The sequence below is a fragment of the Erpetoichthys calabaricus genome, chromosome 3 (assembly GCF_900747795.2).
Source record: "Erpetoichthys calabaricus chromosome 3, fErpCal1.3, whole genome shotgun sequence".
Lineage (NCBI taxonomy): Eukaryota > Metazoa > Chordata > Cladistia > Polypteriformes > Polypteridae > Erpetoichthys > Erpetoichthys calabaricus.
Genome location: NC_041396.2, coordinates 12,237,261 through 12,254,413, shown reverse-complemented (window position 1 = coordinate 12,254,413; position 17,153 = coordinate 12,237,261).

Genomic DNA, 17,153 nt, shown 5'->3' with positions numbered 1-17,153 from the left:
TGAGGGGAGGTGAGGCTTGTTGGTGGCACACCTCATGTTTCTCCCCAACAGGAATTGCACCGATTCAGCGATTTTGACTATCAAAATGATCAAAATTATTGGTATCACACAGAAAACAAATTTATAGCACGGACCAGTGGGCACATTTATTTTATGTTATCATTGTTAGCTTTTTTTACTTTTCATGATGACAGGCTCTGACTCCCCTGCCTCCCCAGACCACATGTCGCTGGTTTGGCGGTGTTATAACATAGATAATAATCCAACAATAAAACGAACAACATGAATAATGATAATGGTAATAATCTTCAAACTGACGTAGCAGAGAAGGCACAGAAACAAACAAAATGCCAAAAGGACTGCATTGCTGAAGGCTGATTTACTGAAATTTAAACTCTAGTCATCTCCCAAATGGGCTTACATTAAAACCTGCATTAAAAACTCAGCAAATATTGTTCTCCATTGCTCACCACCATCTTTAAGATTCGCTGTCACCACAATAAAAAAGTTCTTCATGGTCAGACTCTCGCTGGAGAAACTCTCTGAAGTTGTGCATTGATTGGATACTTATCTTCCGTTATTTGTATATCTGAGGGTGTAGTTACCATAGATAAACATTTAAATGTTTTAATTGTTCTTCACTTTAATTAAATTTTCTGGTTATTTTAAGTTTGTCGATTTGTTTTCTTAACTTATATGAAACTAGCCATTCCCCACAGCTCCGCCCACATAGTAGTGAGACAGGACAAACTTATAAAAATCAATAAACAGAAAGGTATCGCTACATAAGTGGAGACAAGTCACGCTCCAAAACACAGAGGTAGACCGACTCCCCACTCATGCTTCCCCCTCACCGCAGCCTCTGTCTCAGAGTAGAGTGAATGTATCACTCCTGCAAGGGAACTGTGATTCTTAGCGCAATGAGAGAAGTCGCAAAATCAACCGGAATATTCAAGCAAATTCTAGGAAAAGACCCGACCTAAATCCGTTAAGTAGTTCTCTCGTTTGCCAGCTAAGTGAGTGTAAGATACTTCCTGAGGCCCTGTCCTCCTCCCTGAAGCCAACTGCGTCTCTCTCAAATTTGCACAAATAAATCAATACCACAAGTGAACTATGATACTTAGCACGATAAGAGAAGTCGCAAAATCAACCGGAATGTTCAAGCAAATTCTACAAAAAACCCAATGTAAATCTGTTAAATACTTCTCTCATTCACTAGCTAAGTGGGTGTAAGATACACCCCGAGGCCCTGCCGTCCTCCCCCCCTCAGCCCACTGCAGCCTCTTTCGGATTCACTTAAATAAATCAGTACCAAAAGCAACCTATGATACTTAGCGCGATGAGAGTAGTCGCAAAATGTTCAAGCAAATTATAGAAAAAAACCCGTTGTACGTAAATCCGCTAAGTAGTTCTCTGTTCGCTAGCTAAGCGGAGCTAAGGAACGCCTCGAGGCTGGCCCTGCCCCCCTCCCTTCACCCCGTTGCATGTTTCTCAGATTCACGCAAATAAATCGGTACCGCAAGTGAACTATGATATATAGCGCGACGAGAGAAGTTGCAAAATCAACAGGAATGTTCAAGCAAATTATAAAAAAAAAAGTAGTTCTCGCATGAAAAGTAGTTCACTCGTTTGCTAGCTAAGTGTATGTAAGATATGCCCCAAGGCCCCGCTCCCCTCCCATCAGCCCACTGTGTCTGTTTTGGATTTGTGCAAATAAATCAGTACCGCAAGTGAACTATGATTCTTAGCACAGTAAGAGAAATCATAAAATCAACCGGAATATTCAAGTAAATTCTAGAAAAAAAACGATGTAAATCCATTAAATATCTCTCTCATTCACTAACTAAGCGGGTGTAAAACACGCCCCGAGTCCCTGCCCTCCTCCTCCCCTCAGCCCACTGCAGCCTCTCTCGTATTCACGTAAATAAATCAGTACCACAAGCGTACTATGATTCTTAGCACAATGAGAGAAGTCGCAAAATCAACATTCAAGTAATTTCTAGAAAAAAAACCAGATGTACGAAAATCCGCTAAGTAGTTCTCTGTTCGCTAGCTAAGCGGAGGTAAGGAACGCCTTGAGGCTGGCGCAGGAGTGAGGAGGGCCCTGCCCCCCTCCCTTCACCCCGTTGCATGTCTCTCAGATTTGCGCAAATAAATCAGTACCGCAAGCGAACTATGATATATAGCGCGGCGAGAGAAGTCGCAAAATAAACTGGAATGTTCAAGCAAATTATAAAAAAATGTAGTTCTCTCGTGAAAAGCAGACAGACAGAGAGACAGACAGACAACTGGATTTTATATCTATAGGTGGTTTAGGGTTGATTTCACCATACGGTATTTTAAGTCGACCAATGAAAAACATGTGTACCAAGTGTCATGAAAATCGGTCTAGCTGTTCGGAAGTGATGCTGGAGCATACTGTACATACATATACACACACACATATATTGACTTAATCAAACAGGACAAACTTTAAAAATCAATAGACGTTGGCACTATATGTGATCGGGTTCAGCTCTGACGGGAAAGCGTTCCCCATGTGGGGAGAAAAGCACATGGCCGTGATATCTCTGGAAATCAGCAGCTACCCTCTAAAACGCACGGAGCTCTGATCTCTCTCTGAAAAACGTCAAACGTTACTCCTTAACAATCTGTAGATGATAATGTCTGTTGAACAAACAGGTACCACTAGCTAAATGAAGGCGAGGTGCACTGCAACACATGGCGATGAGAGAAGTTGCAAAATCAACCGGAAAGTTCAAGCAAATTATTGAAAACAACCCGATTGAAATCTGTTAAGTAATTCTCTCATGAAAAGCATACAGACATACAGACAGAACGTGCTTGGACCACGAAATTTTTAAAACCGTTTCTAAGTGAGCACCTATGGGCCAATGGTAACCTACATTTCAAATTTTAAGTCCCAAGTCCTCATGGTTCAGGAGATTTTGTGATGAGTGGTATTTGACTTTTATATATATAGATTTATATATATATTGTGAGAAGAAGAGACCCGAGACATTGTAAAGGTTTGGGGCAGCCACCTATATAATGTGTTCCTGGCTGCAAAAGTCAAAGGTTTGGTAGCAAGTAAAGTTTACAAGACAGAGTCCAAAACAGAACTGAATTCCAGAGGAAGGGAGTGAGGCTTTATAGGAAGTCTGAGGGAAGTGATGTCGTTCTCATGGCTGGGTCCAGAAGTGGCGTGTCCCGAGTCGAGGCAGTGGCTCTTGGTGGGATTTCCCAGGAAAGGTTTGCAGGGAACTTAGAAAGAGCGTTAGTGCTCCCCGCCAACCTCTGAGCAGATGTGTTACCATTATTCTCCAAGCCCTTCAGCTGCCTCCTATTCACACATGTGTGACAATATATACTAACTGTGTAACAGCACGGGATCCCAGAAAGTATTGAAATCGTCAGAACTACTCTGGGCATCTCTCTCTCCTAGGAGGATTCATGTGTTGCCGATGCACTCACATCGTTTGTGCATTAGCAGCTAAGTGACTGTCTTTCTTCCGAGGTTTCCTTGTGCCGTTGTGCTGGCCTTGCTTGCGTATCCTTGGAGCTGCAGCCCTTACCCCGACTCTACCTTCCAGTTCCGGGCCAGACAGAGACACACACTTCCACGTGTAGATGTTTATATACAGTATAAGATATATATATGGTTGTTCAAGTCACAAGGACAGAATGACTACCAAAAATAGTTGGGATGCCAACCTGGCCAACTCGATTTAATTTCAAAAGCAACAGGCGGGCGCGGTGGTGCTCAAACATAAAGAATGCTGGCATTCACCCTCAGTTCGCCCTCTGGTGGTCGTTCCAAGTGTCAACTGGATGATAACGTGCATACAAGACCGCAAGATCACCCCCCCACCCAACCCAGAAGGGGGTGAGTTAGGGTTGATTTAACACTACAGTATTTTTAGTCGACCAATGAGAAACATGTGTACCAATGTTTCATGAAAATCACTCCAGCCGTTCGGAATGCTGATGCTGGAACATACATACATACATCTACACATTGACTTAATTATATAGATAGACAACAACAACAACAACATTTATTTATATAGCACATTTTCATACAAAAAGTAGCTCAAAGTGCTTTACATAATGAAGAGAAGAAAAATAAAAGACAAAATAAGAAATTAAAATAAGACAACATTAATTAACATAGAAAGGAGTAAGGTCCGATGGCCAGGGTGGACAGAAAAAACAAAAAAAAACTCCAGAAGGCTGGAGAAAAAAATAAAATCTGTAGGGGTTCCAGGCCACGAGACCACCCAGTCCCCTTTGGGCATTCTACCTAACATAAATGAAATAGTCCTCTTTGTAGCTCGGGTTTTTCATGGAGTCACTTGATGCTGATGGTCATACAGACTTCTGGCTTTTAGATAGAGAGATGTATACCGTATTTACCCGTGTACCACGCGCACATTTTTTCCTGAAAATTAGCATTAGAAAATCAGGTGCGCATCATACACGAGGAAATTTTTTTCTGTAATGTTTACTTCTTCTGCTTGGGCTCTCTCCCTCGCTCTCTCTCTCTCGCTCGCTTGCTCGTGCGCGCTCTCTCTTTCTTGATCGTTCGCACGTGCTCTCTCTCTCTCTCTCTCTCTTGCTCGCGCGCACTCTCTCTCTCTCTCTCTCTCTCTTTCTTGCTTGTTCACGTGCACGCTCTGTCTCTCTCTGTCTCTTGCTCGTTCACTCGCACTCTCTCTCTCGCTCATTCGCATGCGCTTTCTCTCTCGCGCGCTCACTCGCATGCGCGCTCTCTCTCTCTCTCTCTCTCTCTTGCTCATTCGCTTGCGCTCTCTCTCTCTCACGCACTCGCTTGCGCGCACTCTCTCTCTCTCTCTCTCTTGCACTTTCGCTTGCGCTCTCTCTCTCACGCACTCGCTTGCGCGCTCTCTCTCTCTCTCTCTCTCTCTTGCTCTTTCGCTCGCACTCGCTCGCACACGCTCGCTTGCTCTTTCATCATGCAACAAAAACAGAAGGGCCCTATACTCTTCCTATACAATCACAACGCGTGTTGTATAAGGGGCACATTTTTCTTGATTTTCTTTGTAAATATTAGGGTGCGCATCTTACACGAGGGTGCATGGTACACAAGTAAATACAGTATATTACAGAGCTCTCTTGGCACGATTATAAATAATATGTCATTACCATCCTAAGGTACCTCTGTGACTAGTGGCTTAAATACTGAACTACAAATTACAGATTTTAGTGGAAATGAAAATTATGCGAAGTCAAAGTGTTCTTTCTGCTTCATTTCTTAGAAAAAAAGGTAAATGCTAAGTAAATTGATTCATTAAAATAAACAAATTCTATGATTTGACTAGCACTGCTAACCACATGCATACCTTCATAGCCACAATGTCCTCTTCTTCTAATGGCGATGTCCATAATGACGACACACCATGTCACCAAGAAAACTGGTTTTGTGAACATGACAGTGAGCTCAGTGTTCTTCAGTGGCCTTCCCAGTCACCAGATATGGTAAAACTGGGAGATGAACGTGCTGGTGATAAATCTGCAAATATTATGGGATGCAATTATGTAAACATGGGCCAGCATCTCAAAGGAATGTTTCCAACATCTTGTTGTACCCATCCCATGGAGAATTGCAGCTGTATTGAGAGCAAAAGGAGGTCCTGTCCAGTATTAGCATGGAGGTCTGAAGACTTTGCTCAGTTGAGTGTAAGTGTTAATGATAAGCTGGGAAACTGCTGAGGAAGAAATTTCAAATATCCGTAACGAAACTGATTGAAAAACAAAGTGTGGATTCTTTTTTTAAAGAAGCCTCACGTGCCCAATAAGGTCATGAAGTGGTCAACATAGTTTCAAAACTGCCAGGAATCTTTTGCCAACTGTTCAACTTTCATCATTTCCCGTCAGGTTTCATAATCTCAGCACTGTGTTGAAATTGAAGGGTAAAACTCAATACAACCAAAGGGCTCACGCTGAACAGCAGGTGAGATTTCAGCAGGACCTCTTTGCTGTAATTTGATATTCTACTCAGAGAGGAAGTGGAAAAGGCACAGGGGTGACAGGGAATGGGAAAGGAAAGCCACAACTCTGTCTCCACACTTTAAAATTACAAATCCAACAATTCAGAGGTCATTAAATGCACACTGCAGACTTTTACTTAACTCTTTTAGGGATAATTTTTTTTTTGTTTCTTTTTTCCCAGGGCTGAATATTTTTCCAAAAACTAACTTTTTTAAAAAAAAAGAACACAAAGCAATTGAAATCAACAAAAAATATTTACTTTTGACAAATGTTACCGTCTTGCATGTTGTATGAGCCTGCATACTCTATGATTTCACATACATGTTACACAGCAAAGTCCTGCAAAGTCTGATCTCGCTCAAAGCAGCCAATTTCAGTCATTGCCACGTTGCACTGCTTACAATGTGTGTTGCTTTGGTGCCTACTTTTCAATTGTCTGTTGCTGCACTTTCTCACATATATTGTTAGTATGTACTGTAGGGAGACAAGTCACCCGTTTGACATTGTGCCATGCCACTGCCACCAAGTTTTCTGCCCGCATGAAAACCGTATTGTCACCTCTTTTCATCTTCAGCCTGTCTGGCTTCAACTGTGAAGCCATGTGTCTCCTGTTCACCCTCACTGTGCCACAAGCTCCAATTCCCCTGCTCTGTAGCTCCATGAACAATTCTGAGCATGTATAAAAATTGTCCAAATGTACACAACATGACCCAATTGTTCATAGCCCTGGAGCAGCTCCAGCACAACCTGACTTGTTCTCTCTTTGAAAGAAATACTTTCCTGTATATGTAATTACTTTCAGGCAGAAACCAGTGTTTGCTTCTGCCAGTACAAAATCCTTTATGCCATGCTTTGTGGGCTTGTCTGACATATATTTGCAGAAAAAAGGTGTCCCTTTTATTTTATCATAGATTCATGCACAGACAAATCACAGCCTGGCTGATAAAATTGTTTCTATGTTAGTTCCACAATGTCGAGCAGGGGCTGAACTTTATGCATGGCGTTATAGCCTGGCTCACCCCATGGGATTTGCTTCTATTTATTACAGAAGTGAATAAAACTTTGCAGCATCACGTACCTATCATCACGCTGCATAATCTGTCCAAAGCCACCAGGGGACAAAGCACGTTTGGACCAATGCTCCCTGAAGTTATATCACCAGTTCTGTCCCATCTCTATTTGTAATGCCACAGCGCGCTTCATCTTGTCTTTTGTTGTGGGTTTCCACTTTGAAAAATGAGAATGCGATGCAAGCACAGCCCGCGATTCAAAAAATTTCTCTGCCTACCTGTTTGTCTCGTCTGACAGTAGCTGAAAAGCAGCATCAGGAGAGAGCAGCCTGAAGTAGTCCAGCAGCTGGTGATCTGTCGTGTCCAACAGCAAGCTGTGCCGTCTTGTGAAGTCCGGTAGCCAGTTCGGCTCCCACGGATCAATGTCTGTGTATTTATCCCATGCGAACCTTGCCGTAGATGCATCAGCTGCGCGAATGCGCTCAGCTGGCAGCGGATCAGCTGGCGCGGCATCGGCTGGTGTCTGATCAGCTGATGCCAGCTTCTCACTCTCTTGTTCGATCTCCTGATCACTGTCAATAAAATCCGATTCTGAAAAATCAGAGTCCGACTCCATGATAATGCGCAAAACATTGTCTGCCGAGTGTTTTCTTTTCTGCACTCGCTTCGCTCCCTTGTGACATGTCGGTGCCATCTTGCCTTTGTTTACATTTCGCAACTCACGCACACCTAAGGTTTATTTGCCGAGTCAACGAGTCTAGCATCCCTCCAAGCACAGAGGGAATGCCTGCAACGTGACAGTGAGTTTTGTCGCCATTAACAGCTGATTGCCGCCCTCTATCCCTGGATGTCGACTTTTGTCGACATTCGCCCTCAACCCCTCCTGTCGACAAAAGTCGACATCCACCCTAAAAGAGTTAAGGGGATTTGCAGACATTTCAGTCCCACAACACTTTTTCTACATCTTCCCCCATTTCAGGGCACCATAACGTTTGAGACGATTGGCGTCACAGGTGTTTGTGATTCCTCAGGTGGGTTTCATGGCTTCATAAAATACCTCAGCTTGCTTCTCCTATTTGGAGTCTGCAGTTGTCATTGATCAACATGAGGACAAGAGCTGTGCCAATGAAAGTCAAAGAAGCCATTATAAGGATGAAGAACGAGAATAAAACCATTGGAGACATCGATAAAACCTTAGGATGACCAAAATCAACTGGAATATCATGAAGAAGAAAGAACACACTGGTTGGCCCAGTAATCACAAAGGGACTGGTAGGCCAAGGAAGACCTCCACTGCTGAGGACAAAAGAATCCTCACTATGGCAAAGTAAAAGCCCACAAACGCCTGTGTGACATATCAGAAACAGACTTCAGGGGGCCGATGTGTGTGTGTCAGAGATAACTATCAGCAGAAGACTTCATGAGCAGAAACACAGAGGACACACAAATCACACAAACAGGATGGCCAGATTATAGTATGGGAAAAAGGACTTCAAAGAGCCTGCAGAATTTTGGGAAAAGGTCTTGTGGACAGACGAGACAAAGATGAACCTCAGAGTGATGGCGAGAGCAAAGTGTGAAGATGACAAGGAACTGCAAAGGAGACCACCTCATCTGTTAAACATGGTGGTGCTGGGGGTGTTATGGCTTGGGCATGTATGGCCGCCACAGGTCCTAGCACACTTCTCTTCATTGATGATGGAACTGCTGACGCCATAATGAATTCTGAGGTGTGTACAAACATCTGATCTGCTCAAGTTCCAGTAAAGACCTTCAAACTCACTAGACGGTACTTCATCCTCTCACAAGGTAATGAGCCAAACACACTGCTGAAGTAACACAGGAGTTCTCAAAGATTAAAAATAGAAGATTGTCAAATGGCCAAGTCATTAAACCAAATGAGCAGGTCTTCCATATACTGAGGAGAAAACAAGCCCTCTGAAACAAGCAGGAGCTGAAGATGGCTGCATGAGAGGCTTGGCAGAGCCTCACCGGAGAAGACCCTCAGCACTTGGTGATGTCTGCGAATCACAGACTTCAAGCACTCATTGCATGCTGGGATATGTGACAAACTCCTACATATGATAGTGGCTTTAATAGACCTGCCATTATGGTGACAGGAAATGGGGGGCACCATGAAGAAAAAGTGTGATGTGACGAAAATGTATGAAAATCCCCTTCAGTAAAGTCTTCAATGTGTGCCTTAATCATGATGTCTGAATTATTTGATTTATAATTTGAAACTGTGGCTCAGAGGGAGAAATCAAGGACAAACATTATGGTGGGCATTATATATAATCGAATGGTGTGACCGTGTTGAAGAATTTGTGCCTATCTGTGCATGAGCTGTTGCTGTCACCTTCAGGATACTGTAGTCATCTTTTACACTCTGCTGCCATGCACTTCTTTTCTTTTCTTTTCATTGTCTTCCCAGTTGGTGCCCCAGTTCTCACTGGTGGATCCTTGCTGGTCTGTTGCCCCAGGCACAGGGCTCTTCTGACGTTCCAACATGCTTACTCAGTTTGTGTTTCCCTCACTTACCGTAGACTTCGGCCTCCTCTGGCTGTGTCAATAAACGGGAAGCAAGATAACAAGTGAGGAGGAAAGAGTGAACCACATCGGCGAGTGAGAGTGTCAGATTAGTAAAAGGGTTGCACAACCGAGAGGTCATACACTGCGTTATCTGTTATCGCTGACTGGTATGTGAGTTATGAATGGTCTCAAAGGCAGGAAATTCCATCTGGCACGGGACTGAAGTGCACTGCCAGGTTACTCTTGGGTACACAATGTGCTTCCAAGTCAGAACGGCTGCAGCAGGAAGAGGACAGCCGATTATTAAAAAAGCAACGGCTTCAAGAAACTCTACAAGATTTTACCTTCAGTTACCTTTCAGGTTCAAAGACAGGACCACTTTATTTTCACCTACTTTTTTCTGAAGAGGACTGCGGAGACTTAAAGATCTGGACTGACCAGGCCAACAGGTGTTTCCCAACTCATAGTCAGTCACCTCACTTTCCTGGTGAGGGTCACAGTGGCAGTATGTTGGGCCAGACAGACTGAGCCAAACTTGCACAAACTTCCAGATGGTTCCAGGCCAGCAGGTTTCTTCACTTCCACTCCATGTGTCCTTGTGGTGATTACAAATGCAGCATGGCGAATCGAACAGTCTGCTCCATCCTAACCTCAGCAATGTCTTCTAGCACCTCCTGGGGTATTCCCAAGATACACTATACTGCCAAAAGTGTTGGGACTCCTGCCTTTACACACACATGAACTTTAATGATATCCCATAAGCTTTAATATGGAGTTGGCCCACTGTTTGCAGCTCTAACACCTTCGACTCTTCTCTTTCCACAAGGTGTAGGTGTGTGTTGATGGGAATGTCTGACCAAGAGAGCATTTGTGAGGTCAGGCACTGATGTTGGATGAGAAGGCCTGGCTCACTCGCAGTCTCCACTCGAATTCATCCCAAAGGTGTTCTGTCAGGTTGAGGTCGGTCAGGGCTCTGTGCAGGCCAGTCAAGTTCCTCCACACCAAATTCGCTCCTCCATTTCTTTATATTCCTTGCTTTGTTCTCTGCTGTGTGTGCAGCCATGTTGCCCTCCCCAAACTGGTCCCACAAAGTTGGGAGCATGAAATTGTCCAAAATGGCTTTGTATGCTGAAACATTAAGAGTTCTTTTCACTGGAACTAAGGGGCCAAAGCCAACTCCACACCATAATCCCCCCTCCACCAAACTTTACACCTGGCACAATGCTTCGTTATAATACCACTAACAGCTGACTGTGGAATATTTAGTAGTGAGGAAATGTCACAAATGGACTTATGGCACAGTTGGCATCCTCTCACGGTACCAGGCTGGAATTCACTGAGCTCTGGAGAGCGACCCATTCTTTCACAGATGTTTGTCGAAGCCACCTGCAGGCCGAGGGGCTTGATGTTATACACCGGTGGCCATGGAAGTGACTGGAACACCTGAATTCAATGATTTGGACAGAGGTCCCAATACTTTTGGCAATAGTGTGTACATCCGAGCCAGTCAAGACACAGAATAACTCATGTCCAGGGTCATTCCTTATACATATGGGAGGCACTCAGGGGAATGTGAACTCCTTAAAATAGATGTAGAAGAAATTGATGTAGAAAGCAACACCAGTGGGCCTTGCTTTACTGTCAGACATGAACCCAACAGGGCTGAGTTGGCTAACTCCAAATCCTATGATGCTCTGCAACCCAGCGGGACGGCCATCTAGCAATCTGCCCCGTGCACACTCTCTTGTCCCTGGTTCTTCCACTGTGCATGCGTCTCGGCCCGGTAAGGGTGCTGGCCATTTGGACAGGGGTGCCATGAGGATCGGTGCAAATCCCTTGGACTCTTGTGTATCAGGGCTATGATGATGACCTACTGCTGTTGCCTCCTGAGGACAACATGGTATCAGCTAGAGCAGGGGTGTCCAACTCGGGTCCCGGTGGGCCGCAGTGGCTGCATGTTTTCATTCTAACCCTATTCCTAATCAGCAAGCAGTTTTCACTGCTAATTAACTCATTTTCCCTCACCTTGGACCTGGTTAACCCCTGACATAGGGGAAGGCTCTCATGACTCCTTCAAAAACTCTGCAAGAACGAACCATTGATCCACAGCTTACTGACCCGGGGTAAAAGAATCTGCGTTCCTCCTCTTGGATGTGAAGCTCAACTCTCAGATGCCATCTCTATTATAAGGTCATGGCTTAGTGTGATACCTCAGTACCTGGAAAACACCCACTGATTCATCTTGGCAAAATTGGGGACGTCCATCCCAGTCGGTCCGTCTAAAGCTGCTGTCCCCCGACTTCCACACATCACTGAAGGGGTGTGTTGACCAAGACCCCCATCCACCACAATATCTAGTGTTTTCAGCATTTGCAGTTCGATTTCGTTCACCCCTTTTTAGTTACTGCAGGGAGAGAAGTTGAGGTTACAGAAAATTGTCAGTGCACTAAATCAAAGGAAATGAAGAAACGAAGAAATGTACGACAAGTGATTGCAAATTGTCGGCTCATTCAGTAGCACTGAATCTGCACAAAGACTCCTTCCTGCAACTTCTCCAACACTGTCCTCGCTGTGTTATCGCTATGCCTCATCCCTAACAGTAATCAGGCACTTTCTACTGCAATTAACCGGAATTCAGAGACTGCATGGATTCATTCGATTAAAAGCAAACGGGGGTCAAATTTCACTACCTCTTTAAAGAACCAATGAGGCCCGTGTGTAGAAATCTCAATTCCCAGACAGGAACTGTCATTTCAACCAAACAATATAGAGATGGACAAAATTAAGGCTGGGGGGTGCCCAGATGGCCAAGATATGGAAGATGTTATCATTCCCAATGACTACAGCAGCCCACCAATAGCCATGGCACAATATTTAAATTGGCACTCTGATTAGTCAACAGTGTCATCTCAGAATACTGGGGGATACTAGGAAGTGGCCCTGAAGACCTCTCTGCCGATAGATAGATAGATAGATAGATAGATAGATAGATAGATAGATAGATAGATAGATAGATAGATAGATAGATAGATAGATAGATAGATAGATATGAAAGGCACTATATAATACATATGAAAGGCACTATATAACAGATAGATAGATAGATAGATAGATAGATAGATATGAGAGGCACTACATAATAGATAGATAGATAGATAGATAGATATGAAAGGCACTATATAATAAATATGAAAGGCACTATATAACAGATAGATAGATAGAGATTATTTAAAGGCACTATATAACAGATAGATAGATAGATAGATAGATAGATAGATAGATAGATAGATAGATAGATAGATAGATAGATAGATATGAAAGGCACTATATGATAGATAGATAGATAGATATGAAAGGCACTATATGATAGATAGATAGATAGATAGATAGATAGATAGATAGATAGATAGATAGATAGATAGATAGATAGATAGATAGATAGATAGGAAAGGCACTATATGATAGACTAGACAAAGAGCCCATTTCGACAACGTAAGATGAAATGGGCACGAGTGGAATAGTATAATATACAGTATAATAAGTATAAGCACCACAAACCTGATATAGGTGTATTGAATGAATGTGTAATTAGGCCTGGAGCTGTAGTCAAAATCGCCTTTCATGCCTCTAGAGCTTTAATCGAAGTCGCCTTTCTCTTTGAATTTTCGCGGCCGTAAATCCGCCACCTGCCATGATGTCGGTTTCGTAAGGTTTTTCGGGCAGCTGCACAGAATTCGACTGCGCATTCGGCTTTGGATGGACGTGAGTGAGTGAGTGAGTGAGTGAGTGAGTGAGTGAGTGAGTGAGTGAGTGAGTGAGTGAGTGAGTGAGTGAGTGAGTGAGTGAGGAGACTGGCGAATTATGTATTAAGATAGATAGATAGATAGATAGATAGATAGATAGATAGATAGATAGATAGATAGATAGATAGATAGATAGATAGATAGATAGATAGATAGATAGATAGATAGATATGAAAGGCACTTTATGATAGATAGATAGATAGATAGATAGATAGATAGATAGATAGATAGATAGATAGATAGATAGATAGATAGATAGATAGATAGATAGATAGATAGATATGAAAGGCACTATATGATAGATAGATAGATAGATAGATAGATATGAAAGGCACTATATAATAAATATGAAAGGCACTATATAACAGATAGATAGATAGATAGATAGATAGATAGATAGATAGATAGATAGATAGATAGATAGATAGATAGATAGATAGATAGATAGATATGAGAGGCACTACATAATAGATAGATAGATAGATAGATAGATATGAAAGGCACTATATAATAAATATGAAAGGCACTATATAACAGATAGATAGATAGAGATTATTTAAAGGCACTATATAACAGATAGATAGATAGATAGATAGATAGATAGATAGATAGATAGATAGATAGATAGATAGATAGATAGATAGATAGATAGATAGATAGATATGAGAGGCACTACATAATAGATAGATAGATAGATAGATAGATAGATAGATAGATAGATAGATAGATAGATAGATAGATAGATAGATATGAGAGGCACTACATAATAGATAGATAGATAGATAGATATGAAAGGCACTATATAATAAATATGAAAGGCACTATATAACAGATAGATAGATAGAGATTATTTAAAGGCACTATATAACAGATAGATAGATAGATAGATAGATAGATAGATAGATAGATAGATAGATAGATAGATAGATAGATAGATAGATAGATATGAAAGGCACTATATGATAGATAGATAGATAGATAGATAGATAGATAGATAGATAGATAGATAGATAGATAGATAGATAGATATAAAAGGCACTCTATGATAGATAGATAGATAGATAGATAGATAGATAGATAGATAGATAGATAGATAGATAGATAGATAGATAGATAGATAGATAGATAGATAGATAGATAGATAGATAGATAGGAAAGGCACTATATGATAGACTAGACAAAGAGCCCATTTCGACAACGTAAGATGAAATGGGCACGAGTGGAATAGTATAATATACAGTATAATAAGTATAAGCACCACAAACCTGATATAGGTGTATTGAATGAATGTGTAATTAGGCCTGGAGCTGTAGTCAAAATCGCCTTTCATGCCTCTAGAGCTTTAATCGAAGTCGCCTTTCTCTTTGAATTTTCGCGGCCGTAAATCCGCCACCTGCCATGATGTCGGTTTCGTAAGGTTTTTCGGGCAGCTGCACAGAATTCGACTGCGCATTCGGCTTTGGATGGACGTGAGTGAGTGAGTGAGTGAGTGAGTGAGTGAGTGAGTGAGTGAGTGAGTGAGTGAGTGAGTGAGTGAGGAGACTGGCGAATTATGTATTAAGATAGATAGATAGATAGATAGATAGATAGATAGATAGATAGATAGATAGATAGATAGATAGATAGATAGATAGATAGATAGATAGATAGATAGATAGATAGATAGATAGATAGATAGATATGAAAGGCACTTTATAATAGATAGATAGATAGATAGATAGATAGATAGATAGATAGATAGATAGATAGATAGATAGATAGATAGATAGATAGATAGATAGATAGATAGATAGATAGATATGAAAGGCACTATATGATAGATAGATAGATAGATAGATAGATAGATAGATAGATAGATAGATAGATAGATAGATAGATAGATAGATAGATATGAAAGGCACTATATAATAAATATGAAAGGCACTATATAACAGATAGATAGATAGATAGATAGATAGATAGATAGATAGATAGATAGATAGATAGATAGATAGATATGAGAGGCACTACATAATAGATAGATAGATAGATAGATAGATATGAAAGGCACTATATAATAAATATGAAAGGCACTATATAACAGATAGATAGATAGAGATTATTTAAAGGCACTATATAACAGATAGATAGATAGATAGATAGATAGATAGATAGATAGATAGATAGATAGATAGATAGATAGATAGATAGATAGATAGATAGATAGATATGAGAGGCACTACATAATAGATAGATAGATAGATAGATAGATAGATATGAGAGGCACTACATAATAGATAGATAGATAGATAGATATGAAAGGCACTATATAATAAATATGAAAGGCACTATATAACAGATAGATAGATAGAGATTATTTAAAGGCACTATATAACAGATAGATAGATAGATAGATAGATAGATAGATAGATAGATAGATAGATAGATAGATAGATAGATAGATAGATAGATAGATAGATAGATAGATAGATAGATATGAAAGGCACTATATGATAGATAGATAGATAGATAGATAGATAGATAGATAGATAGATAGATAGATAGATAGATAGATAGATAGATAGATAGATAGATAGATATAAAAGGCACTCTATGATAGATAGATAGATAGATAGATAGATAGATAGATAGATAGATAGATAGATAGATAGATAGATAGATAGATAGATAGATAGATAGATAGATAGATAGGAAAGGCACTATATGATAGACTAGACAAAGAGCCCATTTCGACAACGTAAGATGAAATGGGCACGAGTGGAATAGTATAATATACAGTATAATAAGTATAAGCACCACAAACCTGATATAGGTGTATTGAATGAATGTGTAATTAGGCCTGGAGCTGTAGTCAAAATCGCCTTTCATGCCTCTAGAGCTTTAATCGAAGTCGCCTTTCTCTTTGAATTTTCGCGGCCGTAAATCCGCCACCTGCCATGATGTCGGTTTCGTAAGGTTTTTCGGGCAGCTGCACAGAATTCGACTGCGCATTCGGCTTTGGATGGACGTGAGTGAGTGAGTGAGTGAGTGAGTGAGTGAGTGAGTGAGTGAGTGAGTGAGTGAGTGAGTGAGGAGACTGGCAAATTATGTATTAAGATAGATAGATAGATAGATAGATAGATAGATAGATAGATAGATAGATAGATAGATAGATAGATAGATAGATAGATAGATAGATAGATAGATAGATAGATAGATAGATAGATAGATAGATAGATAGATAGATAGATAGATATGAAAGGCACTTTATAATAGATAGATAGATAGATAGATAGATAGATAGATAGATAGATAGATAGATAGATAGATAGATAGATAGATAGATAGATAGATAGATAGATATGAAAGGCACTGTATGATAGATAGATAGATAGATAGATAGATAGATAGATAGATAGATAGATAGATAGATAGATAGATAGATAGATAGATAGATAGATAGATAGATAGATAGATAGATAGATAGATAGATAGATAGATAGATAGATAGGAAAGGCACTACATAATGAGTTGCAGACTTTTCCTACATTTCTCCCCCTGACTCCTCTCCTGTATCTCATCCTCCTTATCCATGTACCCCATAACTGCAGAATCATCAGAGAGTTTCTGCCAGTGACATATTTGAAGTCAAAGGTGCACAGAGTGCTGAGAAAAGCAGACAGGCCTGTTCCTTGTGGTGCTCCAGTGTTGCTCACACAGTCCTTGAGTCTCACAAACTGCATCATCCAGGACATCATAGGCTCCTCCACCTGCATATCTCTGAGTTTACCCCTAAGCAGTGATGGACTGATGGTTT